This window comes from Somniosus microcephalus, unplaced genomic scaffold (assembly GCF_052327205.1).
Source record: "Somniosus microcephalus isolate GS21.2 unplaced genomic scaffold, FLI_Smic_1.0 unresolved_chr3, whole genome shotgun sequence".
NCBI lineage: Eukaryota > Metazoa > Chordata > Chondrichthyes > Squaliformes > Somniosidae > Somniosus > Somniosus microcephalus.
In genome coordinates, this window is record NW_028225181.1 from 55139421 (window position 1) to 55159360 (window position 19940).

The 19940-nt window shown below is 53.1% G+C and overlaps 1 protein-coding gene across 2 annotated transcripts in view; it reads left to right on the top strand.

Annotated features, from left to right (window-relative positions):
* The first annotated feature begins 8573 nt into the window (after positions 1-8573).
* mfap5 (microfibril associated protein 5) overlaps positions 8574-19940 on the top strand; it is a 112499-nt gene continuing 101132 nt past the window's right edge. Inside the window, exon 1 of one of the 2 annotated variants that reach the window (XM_085976801.1) lies at positions 8574-8748. The gene's annotated coding sequence lies outside the window, so the exon portion shown is untranslated. The remainder of the gene's footprint in view (positions 8749-19940) is intronic. The other variant, XM_085976800.1, reaches the window with a different exon arrangement.

Below are 19940 nucleotides of genomic sequence, written 5' to 3' on the forward strand. Positions count from 1 at the left end.
CTCAGTACTGCACCCTCCGACAGTGCAGTGCTCCCTCAGTACTGCACCTGTGGAAGTGCAGCAATCCCTCAGTGATGCCCCTCTGACAGTGCGGTGCTCCCTCAGCACTGACCCTCCAACACTGCAGCATTTCCTCAGTACTGCCCATCCAACAGTGCAGCGCTCCCTCAGGACTGATCCTCCGACAGTGCAGCGCTCCCTCAGTACTGACCCTCCGACAGTGCAGCTTTCCCTCAGTATTGACCCTCTGACTGTGCAGCGCTCCCTCAGTACTGCCCCTTCGACACAGCCACATTCCCTCAGTACTCTTCCTCTGACAGTGCAGCACTCCTTCAGTACTGCACCCTCCGACAGTGCAGTGATCCCTCAGTACTGCACCTGTGACAGTGCAGCGCTCCCTCAGTAATGCCACTCCGACAGTGCAGCGCTCCATCTGTACTGCCCACTCCGACAGTGCAGCATTCCCTCAGTACTGCCCTTCTGACAATGCAGCACTCCCTCAGTAATGCTCCACCGACAGTGCAGCGCTCCCTCAGTACTGGCCCTCCAGCAGTGCAGCGCTGCCTCAGTACTGCCGCTCCGACAGTGCAGCGCTCCCTCAGTACTGCCACTCCGAAAGTGCAGTGCTCCCTCAGTACTGACCCTCCGACGGTACAGCGCTCCCTCAGTACTGCCCCTCCGACAGTGCAGCGCTCCCTCAGTACTGACTCTCCGACAGTGCAGCGCTCCCTCAGTACTGCACCTCCGAAAGTGCAGCGCTGCCTCAATACTGACCATCCGACAGTGCAGCATTCCCTCAGTACTGCACCCTCTGACAGTGCAGTGCTCCCTCAGTACTGCACCTGTGGCAGTGCAGCACTCCCTCAGTGATGCCCATCCAACAGTGCGATGCTCCCTCAGTACTGACCCTCCAACACTGCAGCATTCCCTCAGTACTGCCCATCCAACAGTGCAGCGTTCCCTCAGTCTTGATCCTCTGACTGTGCAGCGCTCCCTCAGTACAGCCCCTTCGACACAGCCACGTTCCCTTAGTACTCTTCCTCTGACAGAGCAGCACTCCTTCAGTACTGCCCCTCTGACAGTGCCGTGCTCCCTCAGTACTGCCACTCCGACAGTGCTGCGCTCCCTCAGTACTGCCCATCCGACAGTGCAGCACTCCCTCAGTACTGCCCCTCTGACAGTGCGGTGCTCTCTCAGTACTGCCCCTCCGACAGTGCAGCGCCCCCTCAGTACTGCCCCTCCGACAGTGCAGCGCTCCCTCATTACTGCCCCTCCGACAGTGCAGCACTCCCTCAGTGCTGACCCTCCGACAGTGCAGCGCTCCCTCAGTACTGACCCTCCGACAGTGCAGCACTCCCTCAGTATTGCACCCTCCGACAGTGCAGCGCTCCCTCAGTACTGCCCCTCTGGCAGTGCAGCACTCCCTCAGTGATGCCCCTCCGACAGTGCGGTGCTCCCTCAGTACTGACCTTCCAACACTGCAGCGCTCCTTCAGTACTGCCCCTCCGACAGTGCAGCGCTCCCAAAGTACTGCTCCTCAGACAGTGCAGCACTCCCTCGGTACTGTCCCTCTGACACTGCAGCGCTCACTCCGTACTGCCCCTCTGACAGTGCAGCACTACCTCTGTACTGCCCCCTCCGATAGAGCTGCACTCCCTCAGTACTGACCCTCCGACAGTGCAGTGCTCCCTCAGCACTGACCCTCCGACAGTGCAGTGCTCCCTCAGTATTGCCCCCCCGACAGTGCAGCACTCCATCAGTACTGCGCCCTCCGACAGTGCAGCGCTCCCTCAGTACTGGCCCACCGACAGTGCAGTGCTCACTCAGTACTGCCCCTCCAATAGTGCAGCGCTCCCTCAGTAATGCCACTCCGACAGTGCAGCGCTCCCTCTGTAGTGCCCACTCCGACAGTGCAGCGCTCCCTCTGTAGTGCCCACTCCGATAGTGCAGCGCTCCCTCTGTAGTGCCCACTCCAACAGTGCAGCGCTCCCTCTGTAGTGCCCACTCCGACAGTGCAGCATTCCCTCAGTACTGCCCCTCCGACAATGCAGCACTCCCTCAGTACTGCTCCTCCAACAGTGCAGCGCTCCCTCAGTACTGCCCCTCCAGCAGTGCAGCGCTGCCTCACTACTGCCCCTCTGGCAATGCAGCACTCCCTCACTACTGCCCCTCTGGCAATGCAGCACTCCCTCAGTGCTGCCCCTCCGACAGTTCGGTGCTCCCTCAGTACTGACCCTCCAAGACTGCAGCATTCCCTCAGTACTGCCCCTCCGACAGTGCAGCGCTCCCAAAGTACTGCTCCTCAGACAGTGCAGCACTCCCTCAGTACTGTCCCTCTGACACTGCAGTGCTCCCTCAGTACTGACCCTCCGACAGTGCAGCGCTCCCTCATTATTGCCCCTCCGACAGTGCAGCACTCCCTCAGTACTGTCCCTCTGACACTGCAGTGCTCCCTCAGTGCTGCCTCTCCGATAGTGCAGCACTCCCTCAGTACTGACCCTCCGACAGTGCAGCGCTCCCTCAGTACTGACCCTCCGACAGTGCAGCACTTCCTCAGTATTGCACCATCCGACAATGCAGCACTCCCTCAGTACTGCCCCTCTGGCAGTGCAGCACTCCCTCAGCGCTGCCCCTCCAACAGTTCGGTGCTCCCTCTGTACTGACCCTCAAAAATTGCAGCATTCCCTCAGTACTGTCCCTCCGACAGTGCAGCGCTCCCAAAGTACTGCTCCTCAGACAGTGCAGCGCTCCCTCAGTAATGCCACTCCGACAGTGCAGCGCTCCCTCTGTGCTGCCCACTCCGAAAGTGCAGCATTCCCTCAGTACTGCCCCTCCGACAATGCAGCACTCCCTCAGTACTGCTCCTCCGACAGTGCAGCGCTGCCTTTGTACTGCCCCTCCGACAGTGCAGCGCTCCCTCAGTACTGCCACTCCGACAGTTCAGCGCTCCCTCAGTACTGCCCCTCCGACAGTGCAACACTCCCTTAGTACTGCCCCTCCGACAGTGCAGTGTCCCCTCTGTACTGCCCCTCCGACAGTGCAGCGCTGCTTCAGTACTGCCCCTCCAACAGTGCGGTGCTCCCTCAATACTGCCCCTCCGACAGTGCAGCGCTCCCTCAGTACTGCGCCTCTGGCAGTGCAGCACTCCCTCAGTGATGCCCCTCTGACAGTACGGTGCTCCCTCAGTACTGACCCTCCAACACTGCAGCACTCCCTCAGTACTGCCCATCCAACAGTGAAGCGCTCCCTCAGTACTGACCCTCCGACAGTTCAGCGCTCCCTCAGTACTGCCCCTCCGACAGTACAGCGCTCCCTCAGTACTGCCCCTCCAACAGTGTGGCGCTCCCTCTGTACTGCCCCCTCAAACAGTGCGGTGCTCCCTCAGTACTGACCTTCCAACACTGCAGCGCTCCTTCAGTACTGACCCTCCGACAGTTCAGCGCTCCCTCAGTACTGACACTCCGACAGTGCAGCACTCCCTCAGAACTGCACCCTCCGACAGTGCAGCGCTCCCTCAGTACTGCCCCTCTGGCAGTGCAGCACTCCCTCAGTGATGCCCCTCCGACAGTGCAATGCTCCCTCAGTACTGACCCTCCAACACTGCAGCACTCCTTCGGTACTGCCCCTCTGACAGTGCAGCGCTCCCTCAGTACTGCCACTCCGACAGTGCTGTGCTCCTTCATTACTGCCCCTCCGACAGTGCAGCGCTCCTTCAGTACTGACGCTCCGACAGTTCAGCGCTACCTCTGTACTGCCCCTCCGACAGTGCAGCGCCCCCTCAGTACTGACCCTCCGACAGTGCAGCACTCCCTCAGTACTGCACCCTCCGACAATGCAGCGCTCCCTCAGTACTGCCCCTCAGTACTGCCCCTCTGGCAGTGCAGCACTCCCTCAGTGCTACCCCTCCGACAGTTCGGTGCTCCCTCTGTACTGACGCTCAAAAACTGCAGCATTCCCTCAGTACTGCCTCTCCGACAGTGCAGCGCTCCCAAAGTCCTGCTCCTCAGACAGTGCAGCACTCCCTCGGTACTGTCCCTCTGACACTGCAGCGCTCACTCAGTACTGCCCCTCCGATAGTGCAGCGCTCCCTCTGTACTGCCCCCTCAGACAGAGCAGCACTCCCCCAGTACTGACCCTCTGACAGTGCAGCGCTCCCTCAGTACTGACCCTCCGACAGTGCAGCGCTCCCTCAGTATTGCCCCCCGACAGTGCAGAGCTCCATCAGTACTGCGCCCTCCGACAGTGCAGTGCTCCCTCAGTACTGGCCCACCGATAGTGCATTGCTCCCTCAGTACTGACCCTCCGACAGTGCAACGCACCCTCAGTAATGCCACTCCGACAGTGCAGCGCTCCCTCTGTAGTGCCCACTCTGACAGTGCAGCATTCCCTCAGTACTGCCCCTCCGACAATGCAGCACTCACACAGTACTGCTCCTCCGACAGTGCAGCGCTCCCTCAGTACTGCCCCTCCAGCAGTGCAGCGCTGCCTCAGTACTGACCCTCCGACAGTGCAGCGCTCCCTCAGTACTGCACCCTCTGCCAAGGCAGCGCTCCCTCAGTACTGCCCCTCTGGCAGTGCAGCACTCCCTCAGTGCTGCCCCTCCGACAGTTCGGTGCTCCCTCAGTACTGACCCTCCAAAACTGCAGCAATCCCTCAGTACTGCCCCTCCGACAGTGCAGCGCTCCCAAAGTACTGCTCCTCAGACAGTGCAGCACTCCCTCAGTACTGTCCCTCTGACACTGCAGTGCTCACTCAGTACTGACCCTCCAACAGTGCAGCGCTCCCTCAGTACTGAACCTCCGACAGTGCAGCGCTCCCTTAGTATTGCCCCTCCGACAGTGCCGCGCTCCCCTCAGTACTGCCCATCCAGCAGTGCAGCGCTGCCTTAGTACTGCCCCTTCGACAGTGCAGCGCTCCCTCCGTACTGCCACTCCGACAGTGCAGCGCTCCCTCAGTACTGCCCATCTGACAGTGCAGCACTCCCTCAGTACTGCCCCTCCGACAGTGCAGTGTCCCCTCTGTACTGCCCCTCCGACAGTGCAGCGCAGCTTCAGTACTGCCCCTCCAACAGTGCGGTGCTCCCTCAGTACTGCTCCTCCGACAGTGCAGCGCTCCCTCAGTACTGCCCCTCCAGCAGTGCAGCGCTGCATCAGTACTGCCCCTCCGACAGTGCAGCGCTCCCTCAGTACTGCCCCTCTGACAGTGCAGTGTCCCCTCTGTACTGCCCCTCCGACAGTGCAGCGCAGCTTCAGTACTGCCCCTCCAACAGTGCGGTGCTCCCTCAGTACCGCTCCTCCGACAGTGCAGCGCTCCCTCAGTACTGCCTCTCCAGCAGTGCAGCGCTGCCTCAGTACTGCCCCTCCGACAGTGCAGCGCTCCCTCAGTACTGCACCCTCCGACAATGCAGCGCTCCCTCAGTACTACACCCTCCGACAATGCAGCGCTCCCTCAGTACTGCCCCTCTGGCAATGCAACACTCACTCACTGCTGCCCCTCCGACAGTTCGGTGCTCCCTCAGTACTGACCCACCAAAACTGCAGCATTCCCTCAGTACTGCCCCTCCGACAGTGCAGCGCTCCCAAAGTACTGCTCCTCAGACAGTGCAGCACTCCCTCAGTACTGTCCCTCTGACACTGCAGTGCTCACTCAGTACTGTCCCTCCGACAGTGCAGCGCTCCGTCAGTACTGCCCCCTCAGACAGAGCAGCGCTCCCTCAATACTGACCCTCCGACAGTGCAGGGCTCCCTCGGTACTGACCCTCCGACAGTGCAGCGCTCCCTCAGTATTGCCCCTCTGACAGTGCAGCACTCCATCAGTACTGCGCCCTCCGACAGTGCAGCGCTCACTCAGTACTGTCCCTCCGACAGTGCAGCGCTCCGTCAGTACTGCCCCCTCAGACAGAGCAGCGCTCCCTCAATACTGAGCCTCCGACAGTGCAGCGCTCCCTCAGTACTGCCCCTCCGATAGTGCAGCGCTCCCTCAGTACTGACCCTCCGACAGTGCAGCGCTCCCTCAGTAATGCCACTCCGACAGTGCAGTGCTCCCTCTGTACTGCCCACTCCGACAGTGCAGCATTCCCTCAGTACTGCCCCTCCGACAATGCAGCACTCCCTCAGTACTGCTCCTCCGACAGTGCAGCGCTCCCTCAGTACTGCCCATCCAGCAGTGCAGTGCTGCCTTAGTACTGCCCCTCCAACAGTGCAGCGCTCCCTCAGTACTGCCACTCCGACAGTGCAGCGCTCCCTCAGTACTGCCCCTCCGACAGTGCAGCACTCCCTCAGTACTGCCCCTCCAACAGTGCAGTATCACCTCTGCACTGCCCCTCCGACAGTGCAGCGCATCTTCAGTACTGCCCCTCCAACAGTGCGGTGCTCCCTCAGCACTGCCCCTCCGACAGTGCAGCGCTCCCTCAGTACTGAACCTCCGACAGTGCAGCGCTGCCTCAGTACTGCCCCTCTGACAGTGCAGCGCTCCCTTAGAACTGCCCCTCCGACAGTGCAGCTTTCCCTCAGTACTGCCTTCCGACAGTGCAGCGCTCCCTCAGTACTGCCCCTCCAACAGTGCTGCACTCCCTCAGTACTGACCCTCCGACAGTGCAGCACTCCCTCAGTATTGCACCCTCCGACAGTGCAGCGCTCCCTCAGCACTGCCCCTCTGGCAGTGCAGCTCTCCCTCAGTGATGCCCCTCTGACAGTACGGTGCTCTCTCAGTAATGACCCTCCAGCACTGCAGCACTCCCTCAGTACTGCCCATCTAACAGTGCAGCGCTCCCTCAGTACTGACCCTCCGACAGTTCAGCGCTCCCTCAGTACTGCCCCTCCGACAGTACAGCGCTCCCTCAGTACTGCCCCTCCAACAGTGTGGCGCTCCCTCAGTACTGCCCCCTCCAACAGTGCGATGCTCCCTCATCACTGACCCTCCGACAGTGCAGCGCTCCCTCAGTACTGACCCTCCGACAGTGCAGCGCCCCCTCAGTACTGACCCTCCGACAGTGAAGCGCTCCCTCAGTACAGACCCTCCGACAATGCAGCGCTCCCTCAGTATTGACCCTCTGACTTAGCAGCGCTCACTCAGCACTGCCCTTCGACGCAGCCGTGTTCCCTCAGCACTGTTCCTCTGACATTGCAGCACTCCTTCAATACTGCCCCTCTGACAGTGCAGTGCTCCCTCAGTACTGCCACTCCGACAGTGCTGCGTTCCCTCAGTACTGCCCCTCCGACAGTGCAGCACTCCCTCAGTACTGCCCCTCTGACAGTGCGGTGCTCCCTCAGTACTGCCCCTCCGACAGTGCAGCGCTCCCTCAATACTGCCAATCCGACAGTGCAGCGCTCCCTCATTACTGCCCCTCCGACAGTGCAGCGCTCCCTCATTATTGACCCTCCGACATTGCAGCGCTCCCTCAGTACTGCAGCCTCCGACAGTGCAGCTCTCCCTCAGTACTGCCCCTCTGGCAGTGCAGCACTCCCTCAGTGATGCCCCTCCGACAGTGCGGTGCTCCCTCAGTACTCCCCATCCAACAGTGCAGTGCTCCCTCAGTACTGACCATCCGACAGTTCAGTGCTCCCTCAGTACTGCCCCTCCGACAGTACAGCGCTCCCTCAGTACTGCCCCCTCCGACAGTGTGGCGCTCCCTCAGCACTGACCCTCCGACAGTGCAGCGCTCCCTCAGCACTGACCCTCCGACAGTGCAGCGCTCCCTCAGTACTGACCCTCCGAAAGTGCAGCCTTCCCTCAGTACAGCCCCTCCAACAATGCAGCGCTCCCTCAGTATTGACCCACTGACTGTGCAGTGCTCCCTCAGTACTGCCTCTCCGACAGAGCCGCACTCCCTCAGTACTGTTCCTCCGACAGTGCAGCACTCCTTCAGTGCTGCCTCTCTGACAGTGCAGCCCTCCCTCAGTACTGCCACTCCGACAGTGCAGCACTCCCTCAGTACTGTCCATCCGACAGTGCAGCACTCCCTCAGTACTGCCCCTCCGACAGTACAGCACTCCCTCAGTACTGCCACACCGACAGTGCGGCGCTCCCTCAGTACTGCCCCCTCCAACAATGCGGTGCTCCCTCAGCACTGACCCTCCAACAGTGCAGCGCTCCCTCAGTACTGACCCTCCGACAGTGCAGCGCTCCCTCAGTACTGACCCTCCGACAGTGCAGCACTCCCTCAGTACAGCCCCTCCGGCAATGCAGCGCTCCCTCAGTATTGACCCTCTGACTGTGCAGCGCTCCCTCAGTACAGCCCCTCCGACAATGCAGCGCTCCCTCAGTATTGACCCTCTGACTGTGCAGCGCTCCCTCAGTACTGCACCTCCGACGGAGCCGTGTTCCCTCAGTACTGTTCCTCCGGCAGTGCAGCACTCCTTCAGTACTGCCCCTCTGACAGTGCTGCGCTCCCTCAGTACCGCCCTCCGACAGTGCGGCGCTCCCTCAGTAACCCTCAAATCCCTGGAGTGGGACCCACTGCCCTCTGATTCAGACACTACACTGGGGAGTAAAGTTTTCAAATCTGGAGGAATGAATGCATCCAGAGTGTGGCTGAGATCACTGATGGAGCTGTGCCTAAGCACATACCAAGGGCATGCCGTAATTAAAGTTTGTTCTGTCTGCCCTTTGTGTGTCGATATACGCCATTAGAGTCTCTGTCGCTGGTTTGGATCCAGACAGCCGATTAAGCGGACACAAACAACATTCCATTGCATGTCTAGAGCTCTCTGCCTGCTACAGCTCCCAGGACGAGCACCCACAACTACGGTAAGACATGCGGGGACAGTAAGAGGGAGCGGGGATCAGTGTGTGTCTGGTTCTGAGGCAGAGAGGGGTGGGTAGCGAGCGAGGCAGGTCGAGAGAGACCATTTAATACATTAAAGTCGCTATATCAATACACGTCGTTGTGGTGTGGTGATATATTGTGCCCAATATCCCACCAGTGTTAGTCATCCCCTGTGCTGTTAATTTCAAGACATTCTCGAGTTGCCTTGCACCGAAACATAAAAAGTGCTTTAGGGAGCAGTTCGGTCGCATCACAAACTCACTGAAAACCCACAGACATCAGGGGAATGTTGTGCCCGGATTGTGCCGGTCATAATTAAGTGTCTCATTTGCGGTCAGTTTCACTTCAGCACAGGTTTTGACACTGAGTAAAATCGTGTCAGTCGATGGTTGTGGGTGGATGTGGCGCGACGCCGAAACTGGGGCAATTAATTGGACAGGTCCCATTCGACCCGTAAGCAGAGAAATATAGAAACATAGAAGATAGGAGCAGGAGTAGGCCATTCGGCCCCTCAAGCCTGCTCCGCCATTTAATGAGATCATGACTGATCATCCAAATTCAGTACACGGTCCCTGCTTTCTCCCCATATCCCTTGATCCCTTTAGCCTTAAGAAATGTATCCAACTCCTTCTTGAATATATTTAATGAATTGGCCGCAACTGCCTTCTGTGGTAGAGAATTCCACAGGTTCACCACTCTCTGGGTGAAGAAATTCCTCCTCATCTCTGTCCTAAATGATTTACCCCTTATCCTTAGACTGTGACCCCTAGTTCTGGACTCCCCCGCCATCGGGAACATCCTTCCTGCATCTAGTCTGTCTCGTCCTGTTAGAATTTTATAAGTTTCAATGAGATCCCCTCTCATTCTTCTAAACTCCAGCGAATATAAGCCCAATCGACACAATCTCTCCTCATATGCCATTCCTGCCATCCCAGGTATCAGTCTGGTGAATCTTCGCTGCACTCTCTCCATGGCAAGAACATCCTTCCTCAGATAAGGCGACCAAAACTGCACACAATACTCAAGATGTGGTCTCACCAAGGCCCTGTACAACTGCAGCAAGACATCCTTGTTCTTGTACTCGAATCCTCTCGCTATGAAGGCCAACATACCATTTGCCTTCTTAACCGCCTGCTGCACCTGCATGCTTACCTTCAGCGACTGGTGCACAAGGACACCCAGGTCTCGTTGCACTTCCCCTTCTCCCAATCTATTGCCGTTCAGATATTAATCGGCCTTCCTGTTTTTGCCACCAAAGTGGATAACCTCGCATTTATCCACATTATACTGCATCTGCCATGCACCTGCCCAATCACCCAACTTGTCCAAGCGTGGAAATCGCGGTCGCAGTGAGACAGGAGGCACCACCAAAACTGCCTCCTACTGGATTCGTACTGGCTTTTCCCACGCTCTGTTACCTACAGAACACAATTATTACAGTCACAGTTAAATTCAGTCTTGCAATCATTTTAAGCAACATTACAGTTTAACATCTAATCAACAAGTCATGGACTTAAAAGATTCTCCAGATCTCTTTTACTCATGTCCATCTTGTGGATAATTCTTACTAAACAATGGCCCAGAACTTCGGGTCCCCAAGGGTGAGTACGCGCTGGGTACTCACGCGTAGGCCCAATGAAAGTGCCGGTTTCGTGCATGCACTACGCATGCGCGGGAAACCGCAACTTCTGTTCCCTTAAAGGAAGGGGTTCACAGGAGGAACGCGTGCGCCGGAGAGGCAGCGCCTACGCCTGGAACTTCCATTTTTTTTTTACAGGTTTCTCCGGGAGGGTAAGTCCCCAGGAGTTACACTTCTAAAAAGCAGTCGCAAGGCCTGCTTTTAACAAGGTAAGTGGTGAATTAAGTAAAATTTAAAAGTTTTTCCACAGGTTTATTACTTTTAAAGAAAGGTAAGTTTATTTTTAGCCCCATTAGAAACTGTAATTAATTTTTTCAAAAATTTACATTAATGGCCCTGAAATTAGGATCGGGAGCTTGCCGCGCGTGCAAGCCCCCGATGTGCACTTACCCGGCGCGCTGACATTTCAATCCTGGCCCGCATTGCATTTCCTCTCACTGGCCCGCTTGAGTGACCCAGCGGCAAACTCATGAAAACTCCTGGCCCCAAAACACTACTTAAACCTGAAAGAAAATTTTAAAAAACATTGCACTACTTAAATGAACCATAAAGAACTCTGAAAAACTATTTTAAACAATAATTTTAAAATTTGAAAAAAATTATTATATAAAAAATCGGGGCTAAAACTAAACTTACCTTACTGTAAATTCTTTAAAAATAATAAACCTGTGGAAATTTTTTTAATAAATTGTATTAATAGACCACTTACCTGTAAAACTAAGTACAGGTAGACTACCTTTTTTCCGAACTTCCGAAAACCGAAACCCTCTAAAAAACCGAAGGTTTTTTCGTTCAGCGTAAGTCGTGCGCACGACATGACCAGAGTGGCGCACGACCCCGACCCCCGCCGACGACACCCCGCCGACCCAACTGCCGACCCCGAATCCCGCGGACCCCCGCCGACCCCCCCCGCCGACCCCGACTCCCGCCGAGCCCCCCGTGGATCCCCGCCGACCCCAACCCCCGCCAACCCCCACCCCCGACCCCCCCGGTGGACCCCCGCCGACCCACCCCCGACAAATTTCCCAGTCTTATAAAATACCTTCCGAAATCCGAAATTTTCCGAAAACCGAAACACGGCTGGTCCCGAGGTTTTCGGATAAAGGATAGTCTACCTGTACTTACGTGTGGTTTTTCAATGCGTAAAAACCGGAGGCCTTTACACACGCGCAACTCTCTAAAAATAAAGGAAATCCAAGTCGCACGCGCTGCCTGTGCAGTCGCACGCGTTCAGCCTCTTAACCCCTTGGGTCAGAGGACAGGAAATGCCGGTTTTCCCCGCATGCGCTGTGCATGCTGAAAACCGGCAATTCCTCCGGGCACACACGTGAGTACCTCACGCGTTGGGAGAGGAATTACTGGGCTATTGTTTAAAATAGTTATTTTATGTAATTTATAGTTATTTTTAAAAAGTGATTTAAAAAAAAATGTATTTGAAGTTTTCGTTTTGTTTTGGGGCCGAACACTATTCATAAATCTTCCCGTCAAATCTATGAATACAGATTCCCTGCTGCCATTGGCTCTCCATGGCCCACGTGATCCCAGGGGATGCTTTGAACTAACTGCGCCCCTGGGATACGCAAACACTGCGCGCCGGCAGCTGGAGGAGGCCCAGGATCGGAATCCCACATGGGCCCACAGCTCAACGGCCGGCGCGCAAGGTAATTGCAGGTCGGAGGCTTGCACCCACGGGAAGCCCCCGACCCGAATTTCTGGACCATTGATTTCTCCCTAGCCCTCAATTGTCCCAGTCCGAATTCCATGTAACTCTCCACTTCAACTTCAATTTCAATCCCTCTAACAGGTACCAGTGTGCTTAACTCTATTCTGATTGTTTCATTAATGAGATAGTTTCTCGATGGAGTACGTGTCAATGCTTGAAAAGTTGTCTCGCTCTCCCGAGCCACATTAACCATTTCGTGTCTTGCTGCTGTCAAGTAACTGAGCATGTCTCATACCCATTCTTCAGTGCAGATTCACAGCAGGAGGATTCACGTACAGGAGCAAGGATGTCTTACTGCAGTTGTACAGGGCCTTGTTGAGACCACACCTTGAGTATTGTGTGCAGTTTTGGTCGCCTTATCTGAGGAATGATGTTCTTGCCTTGAAGGGAGTGCAGCGAAGATTCACCAGACTGATACCTGAGATGGCAGGAATGACGTATGAAGAGAGATTGGGTCGATTGGGCTTGTATTTGCTAGAGTTTAGAAGAATGAGAGGGGATCTCATTGAAACTTATAAAATTCTAACAGGACCAGACAAACTAGATGCAGGAAGGATGTTCCCGATGGCGGGGGAGTCCAGAACCAGGGGTCACAGTCTAAGGATAAGGGGTAAGCCATTTAGGACTGAGATGAGGAGGAATTTCTTTACCCGGAGAGTGGTGAACCTTTGGAATTCCCTATCACAGAAGGCAGTTGAGGCCTGTAGTGTCCAAGGATCAATAATACTCAGACTGCAGGAGAACAATAAAACAGGTATTTACTGAACAGAGAGTAATTCAAGACTGAAGTACAGAAGCCTGCTATGGCTTTATATACAGGGGTGGTCACTGCCGGTACTGCAGTATAGAATCAGTTCTTCTCTTAAAGGTACATACACAACAATTCCTCCCCTTTTAGATAAACAGTACATAACATCCATTTAACAACTAAATAATAACTAATTACAATTACAATTTTCTCTGTACTATATACATCAACTGAAATAATCATTTATAAGTTCAGTCTTTGAGGAGGCTTCCTGATCCTGACTGGATAGCGCCTTTCTCGAGTATCCTGTTCTTGCGGCGGAGTTGATTCTGGTTCATTGTCATTGGTTGGTTCGTCAGCTTCCAATACCACTGCTTCTGAGGTAGACGCAATCTGTACTTCGGGTTGATTACCAGGTGCCCCTGCAATAGCTTTCTCCGTGGTGGTGGAGGATATTTTGATGACCTCTGGCCATTTCGAATGGGCGTCCACAGCGATTAGGAACATTGAGTCCATAAATGGACCAGCAAAATCAATGTGTACCCGTTGCCATGGAGATGAGGGCCACTCCCATGTATGTAGCGGGGTCTGAGGTGGAGCGTTTTGGACCTTCTGGCATCCTATGCATCTCTTGGTCATATCCTCGATTTCTTTATCGATTCATAGAAACATAGAAACATAGAAGATAGGAGCAGGAGTAGGCCATTCGGCCCTTCGAGCCTGCTCCGCCATTCAATGTGATCATGGCTGATCATCCAAATTCAGTACCCTATCCCTGCCTTCTCCCCATATCCCTTGATCCCTTCAGCCTCAAGAAATATATCCAACTCTTTCTTGAATATATTTAATGAACTGGCCTCCACCGCCCTCTGTGGCAGAGAATTCCACAGGTTCACCACTCTCTGGGTGAAGAAATTCCTCCTCATTTCAGTCCTAAATGGCTTACCCCTTATCCTTAGACTATGACCCCTGGTTCTGGACTCCCCGGCCATCAGAAACATCCTTCCTGCATCTAGTCTGTCCAGACCTGACAGAATTTTATAGGTCTCGATGAGATCCCCTCTCAATCTTCTAAACTCCAGTGTGTATAAGCCCAATCGACACAATCTCTCCTCATACGTCATTCCTGCCATCCCAGGTATCAGCCTGGTGAATCTTCGCTGCACTCCCTCCATGGCAAGAACATCCTTCCTCAGGTATGGTGACCAAAACTGCACACAATACTCAAGGTGCGGTCTCACCAAGGCCCCGTACAACTGTAGCAAGACATCCTTGTTCCTGTACTCGAACCCTCTTGCTACGAAGGCCAACATACCATTTGCCTTCTTAACCGCCTGCTGCACCTGCATGCTTACCTTCAGCGACTGGTGCACAAGGACACCCAGGTCTCTTTGCACTTCCCCTTCTCCCAATCTATTGCCATTCAAATAATAATCTGCCTTCCTGTTTTTGCCACCAAAGTGGATAACCTCACATTTATCCACATTATAGTGCATTTGCCATGTTTCTGCCCAATCACCCAACCTGTCCAAATCGTAAAGGATTTTCCCGACATCCTCCTCGCAGCTTACCCTCCCGCCCAGCTTTGTGTCGTCTGCAAATTTGGAGATATTACATCCAATTCCCTCATCCAGATCATTAATATATATTGTGAACAGCTGGGGTCCTAGGACCGATCCTTGCGGTACCCCACTAGTCACTGCTTGCCACTCGGAAAACGACCCGTTTATTCCAACTCTTTGCTTTCTGTCGGCCAACCAGTTCTCTATCCAAGTCAATACCTTGCCCCCAATCCCATGTGCCTTAATTTTGCACGCTAATCTCTTGTGTGGGACCTTATCGAAAGCCTTCTGAAAGTCCAAATACACCACATCCACTGGTTCTCCCTTATCTATTTTACCAGTTACATCCTCAAAAAATTCCAGTAGATTAGTCAAGCATGATTTACCTTTTGTAAATCCATGTTGACTTTGTCCGATCCTGTCACTGCTTTCCAAGTGCTCTGCTATTACATCTTTTACAATAGACTCTAACATTTTCCCCACTACCAATGTCAGGCTTACCGGTCTATAATTCCCCGCTTTTTCTCTACCACCTTTTTTGAATAGTGGGGCAACATTAGCTACCCTCCAATCCATGGGTACCGTTCCAGAGTCTATCGAGTTCTGGAAGATGATCAGTAGTGCATCTACTATCTCTAGGGCCACTTCCTTAAGTACCCTGTGATGTAGACCATCAGGCCCTGGGGATTTATCGGCCTTCAGTCCCATCAATTTTCCTAACACCATTTTCCTACAAATACTGATTTCTTTCAGTTCCTCGCTTTCATCAGACCCTATGTTCCCCGGCATCTCTGGGAGGTTATTTGTGTCCTACTTTGTGAAGACAGAACCAAAGTATGCATTTAGTTGGACTGCCATTTCCTTGTTTCCCATTATAAATTCCCCCGATTCTGACTGCAAGGGGCCTACGCTTGACTTCACTAATCTTTTTCTCTTCACATATCTATAAAAGCTTTTACAGTCAGTTTTTATGTTCCCTGCTAGCTTACTCTCATATTCTATTTTCCCTTTCTTAATTAATCCCTTTGTCCTCCTTTGTTGACTCCTAAACTGCTCCCAATCCTCAGGATTATTGCTTTTTCTAGCCAATTTATATGTCCTCTCCTTGGATCTTATGCTATCCCTAATTTCCCTTGTTAGCCACGGTTGAGTCACCTTTGTTTTATTTTTGCGCCAAACTGGGATGAACAAATTCTGTAGCTCATCCATTCGGTCTTTGAATGTTCGCCATTGCCTATCCACCGTCAACCCTTTGTGCGCCATTCCCCACTCAATCCTGCCCAACTCGCTCCTCAGACCATCGTAGTTTCCTTTATTTAAATTGAGGACCCTTGTCTCTGAGTCAGCTACTTCATTCTCCATCTTAATGAAGAATTCGATCATATTATGATCGCTCCGACCCAAGGGGCCTCGTACAACAAGATTGCTAATTAATCCTTTCTCGTTGCATAATACCCAGTCTAAGATGACCTGATCTCTGGTTGGTTCCTCGACATATTGGTCCAGGAAACCATCCCGTAAACACTCCAGGAATTCCTCCTCCACAGTATTGTTACTAATTTGGTTGGCCCAATCTATATGTAGGTTAAAGTCACCCATGCTGACTGCTGTGCCCTTATTGCACGCTTCTTTAATTTCCCTTTTAATACCATCCCCAACCTCCACCTTACTGTTTGGAGGTCTATATACCACTCCCACTAATGTTTTTTTCCCCTTAGTATTTCTCAATTCTACCCATACAGATTCCACATCATCAGAGCTAATATCCTTCATTACAATTGTATTAATCCCTTCTTTAACCAGTAATGCTACCCCATCTCCCTTTCCTTTTTGCCTATCTTTCCTGAATATCGAATACCCCTGGATGTTGAGTTCCCAGCCCTGGCCATCCTTGAGCCACGTTTCTGTAATCCCAACCAAATCGTATTCGTTTACCTCTATTTGCGCAGCCAATTCATCCACCTTATTACAAATGCTCCTCGCATTAAGACACAAAGCCTTCAGGCTTGTTTTTTTAATGCTCTTAGACCTATTAGAATTATTATTTACTGTGGCCACGTTTGATTTAAACCGTTGATTTCTCTGACTGCCACTTTTGTTTTTCTCCTTCCTATCTTTTGCTATTATCCCTGTTTTCCTTTCCTCTGTCTCCCTGTTCAGGTTCCCAACCCCCTGCCATTTTAGTTTAAACCCCCCCGAACAGTGCTAGCAAACCTCCCCGCAAGGATATTTATCCCGCTCTGGTTCAGGTGCAACCCGTCCGACTTGTACAAGTCCCACCTTTCCCAGAAGCAGGCCCAGTGATCCAGGAAACTAAAGCCCTCCCTCCTGCACCAACTCTTTAGCCACGCATTCATCTGCTCTATCCTCCTATTCCTATACTCACTAGCACGTGGCACCGGGAGTAATCCAGAGATTACTACCTTTGAGGTCCTGCTCTTTAATCTGCTACCTAGCTCCCTAAATTCTTGTTGCAGGACCTCATCCATCTTCCTACCTATGTCGTTGGTCCCAATGTGAACCACGACCTCTGCCTGTTCACCCTCCCCCTTCAGAATGCCCTGCAGCCGTTCAGTGACATCCTTGACCCTGGCACCAGGGAGGCAACAAACCATCCTGGAGTCACGTCTACGGCCACAGAACCGTCTATCTGTTCCCCTTACGATAGAATCCCCTACCACTATTGCTCTCCCACTCTTTTTCCTCCCTTCCTGAACAGCAGCAACACCCCCGGCGCCAGGAAGTTGGCTGCTGCTGCCTTCCTCTGGTGAGTCATCCCCCTCAACAGTATCCAAATTGGTATACCTGTTTGAAAGGGGGATGGCCACAGGGGTCTCCTGCACTACCTGCCTGCTTCTACTGCTCCGCCTGGTGGTCACCCATTTCCCTCCTGCCTGTGCAGCCCTACCCTGCGGCGTGACCAACTCATCAAACGTGTAATCCACGACCCTCTCAGCATCGTGAATACTCCACAACCCATCCATCCGCAGCTCCAGCGCCTCAATACGGCCCGTTAGTAGCTGCAGCTGGATGCATTTCCGGCACACGTGGTCATCAGGGACACTGGCAGCGTCCCTGAATTCCCACATAGAGCAAGAGGAGCATAACACGGGGCTGGGCTCTCCTGGCATGACATACCCTTTAATTAATTTAAATTAATTCAATACCACCAGTTAAAGATATACTCTAGGGCACTTAATTACCAACTGTCCCCACTACACCACAGAGACCCAAGAAAATAGAAACCGCAGAATTTAAGCTTGTAATAAAAGAGATACTCACCAACCAATCACTTACCTGCTTCCTGGTGACGTCACACTTGGATTACTTTTTACCTCTCTCCTCTGCTGTTGAATTGGTCGGGCCTCACCTCGCAACTGCCGCCGATTTGAAACTGCCGCCGCTTTTAACTGCCGCCGGTCACTGCCCCCTCACAGGTCCGATGCTCTGATCGGGCCTCACTTCGCAACTGCCGCCGATTTGAAACTGCCGCCGCTTTTAACTGCCGCCGGTCACTGCCCCCTCACAGGTCCGATGCTCTGATCGGGCCTCACCTCGCAACTGCCGCCGATTTGAAACTGCCGCCGCTTTTAACTGCCGCCGGTCACTGCCCCCTCACAGGTCCGATGCTCTGATCGGGCCTCACCTCGCAACTCCCTCACATCGCCCGTGCAGATAGTGATTGAACTTCTTCACCCCCCACACCAGGCTGAGGGCCTCCCTGTCAATCTGGGCGTAGTTAGGCTCGGCTGAGGTTAACGAGCGCGACGCAAAGGCTATTGGCCTCTCTGAACCGTCAAGAAATTTGTGTGACAGCACCGCTTCAATGCCATAGGGAGATGCATCACATGCTAACCGAATCGGTAGTGTTGGATTGTAGTGGGCCAATACTTCTTTTGAAGTGATTAGGCATTTACATTTCTGAAAGGCATGCTTACACTCATCACTCCATGTCCATGTTACTCCAGTTTGCAGCAGGGCGTTCAGTGGGTGCAGAATTGTAGATAAATTCGGCAAGAACTTATGGTAGTAGTTCACCAACCCGAGGAACAACCTCAGTTGCGATACATTTTCCGGTGCTGGAGCCTTGACTACAGCCTCAATCTTGTCCGGCGACTTATGCAACCCTTCCTCATCAATCATGTGGCCACAATACGAGATTTGTCTCCTGAAGAACTCGCATTTGGGGCGGTTGGCTCGTAGCCCATATTCCTGTAATCTAGTGAGCACCTGCCCCAGGTTGGCAAGCTGTTCACTGTCATTTTCACCCATAACCAGGATGTCGTCCAAATAACACTGGGTCCCCGGGATCCCTTGCAGGACTTGTTCCATCGCCCTCTGCCAAATAGCCGGGGCTGATGCTACCCCGAATACCAGTCGATTGTACTGGTAAAGGCCTTTGTGAGTGTTTATCGTGAGGTATTTCCTAGATGCTTCTTTCACCTCCATTTGTAGATACGCTTGGGCCAGATCAATCTTTGTAAAGCGTTTCCCTCCAGATAGTGAGGCGAAAATATCTTCTATCCGTGGAAGTGGATAATGTACTGTGTGCAGGACTGGGTTCACAGTTACCTTGAAGTCCCCACAGATGCGAACCTTCTTCGGTTCCCCAGGCGTGCTGCTCAATGATTTCTTCATTACAGGAACGATGGGTGTGGCCCACTCGCTCCAGTCCACCTTGGACAGCACACCCGAACACTCCAGACTCTCCAGCTCTGCTTCAATGGCTGGGCGGATCGCGTAAGGTACCTTACGGTCTGGCCTTAAAAAATTTTGGGTTTGCTTTATCTTCGATTTTTATCGTTGCCGTTACTCCTTTTAGAGTCCCAAGTCCTTGTTGGAACACCTCTTTCGCGTCAGTTAGAATCTTTGACAGTCGTCCAGGTGTGACATCATCATCCTTTTTATCAGTCACAGTTAGCGCCTGAATGGAATGCCAATCCAATTGTATTTTTCAGATCCATTCACGTCCCAATAATGGTGGTCCTCCATCTGGTAGTATATATAGATACAGTTTCTGTGTTTCCTTGCCGTTGTATTCAACTGGCACCCTTATTTTTCCTCTGGGGTAGACTTCTTGCCCCGTGTATGTCTTCAATACAATGGACGTGTCCTTCAAGGGTATGTGTGGGAATAGCCGCTCATAGTCTCGTCGATTCATGACAGTTAGGGCTGATCCTGTATCCAATTCCATCTTTACTTGGGACCCTGCTATCATGAGGGTGACCCAAATGGTTCGGTGATCCTCCTTTGCGATCACGTTGTGTAACTTTAGACAACTTAGTCTCCTGCTCCCAGAGTCATTATCACTCTCCTGATCTTCCGAACTACTGTCTGTCATTTTTTTTACTTTCTTGTACTTTTCCTTAGTAGTTCTTGTAGTGTTGGTTTTCTTTCCCGACTGGCAGATTCTTGCTATATGTCCCATTTTCCCGCATTGCCTGCATACTTTGTCCTTAAACCAGCAGTCCTTCTGATCATGGGTTGTTCTGCCGCAGCGA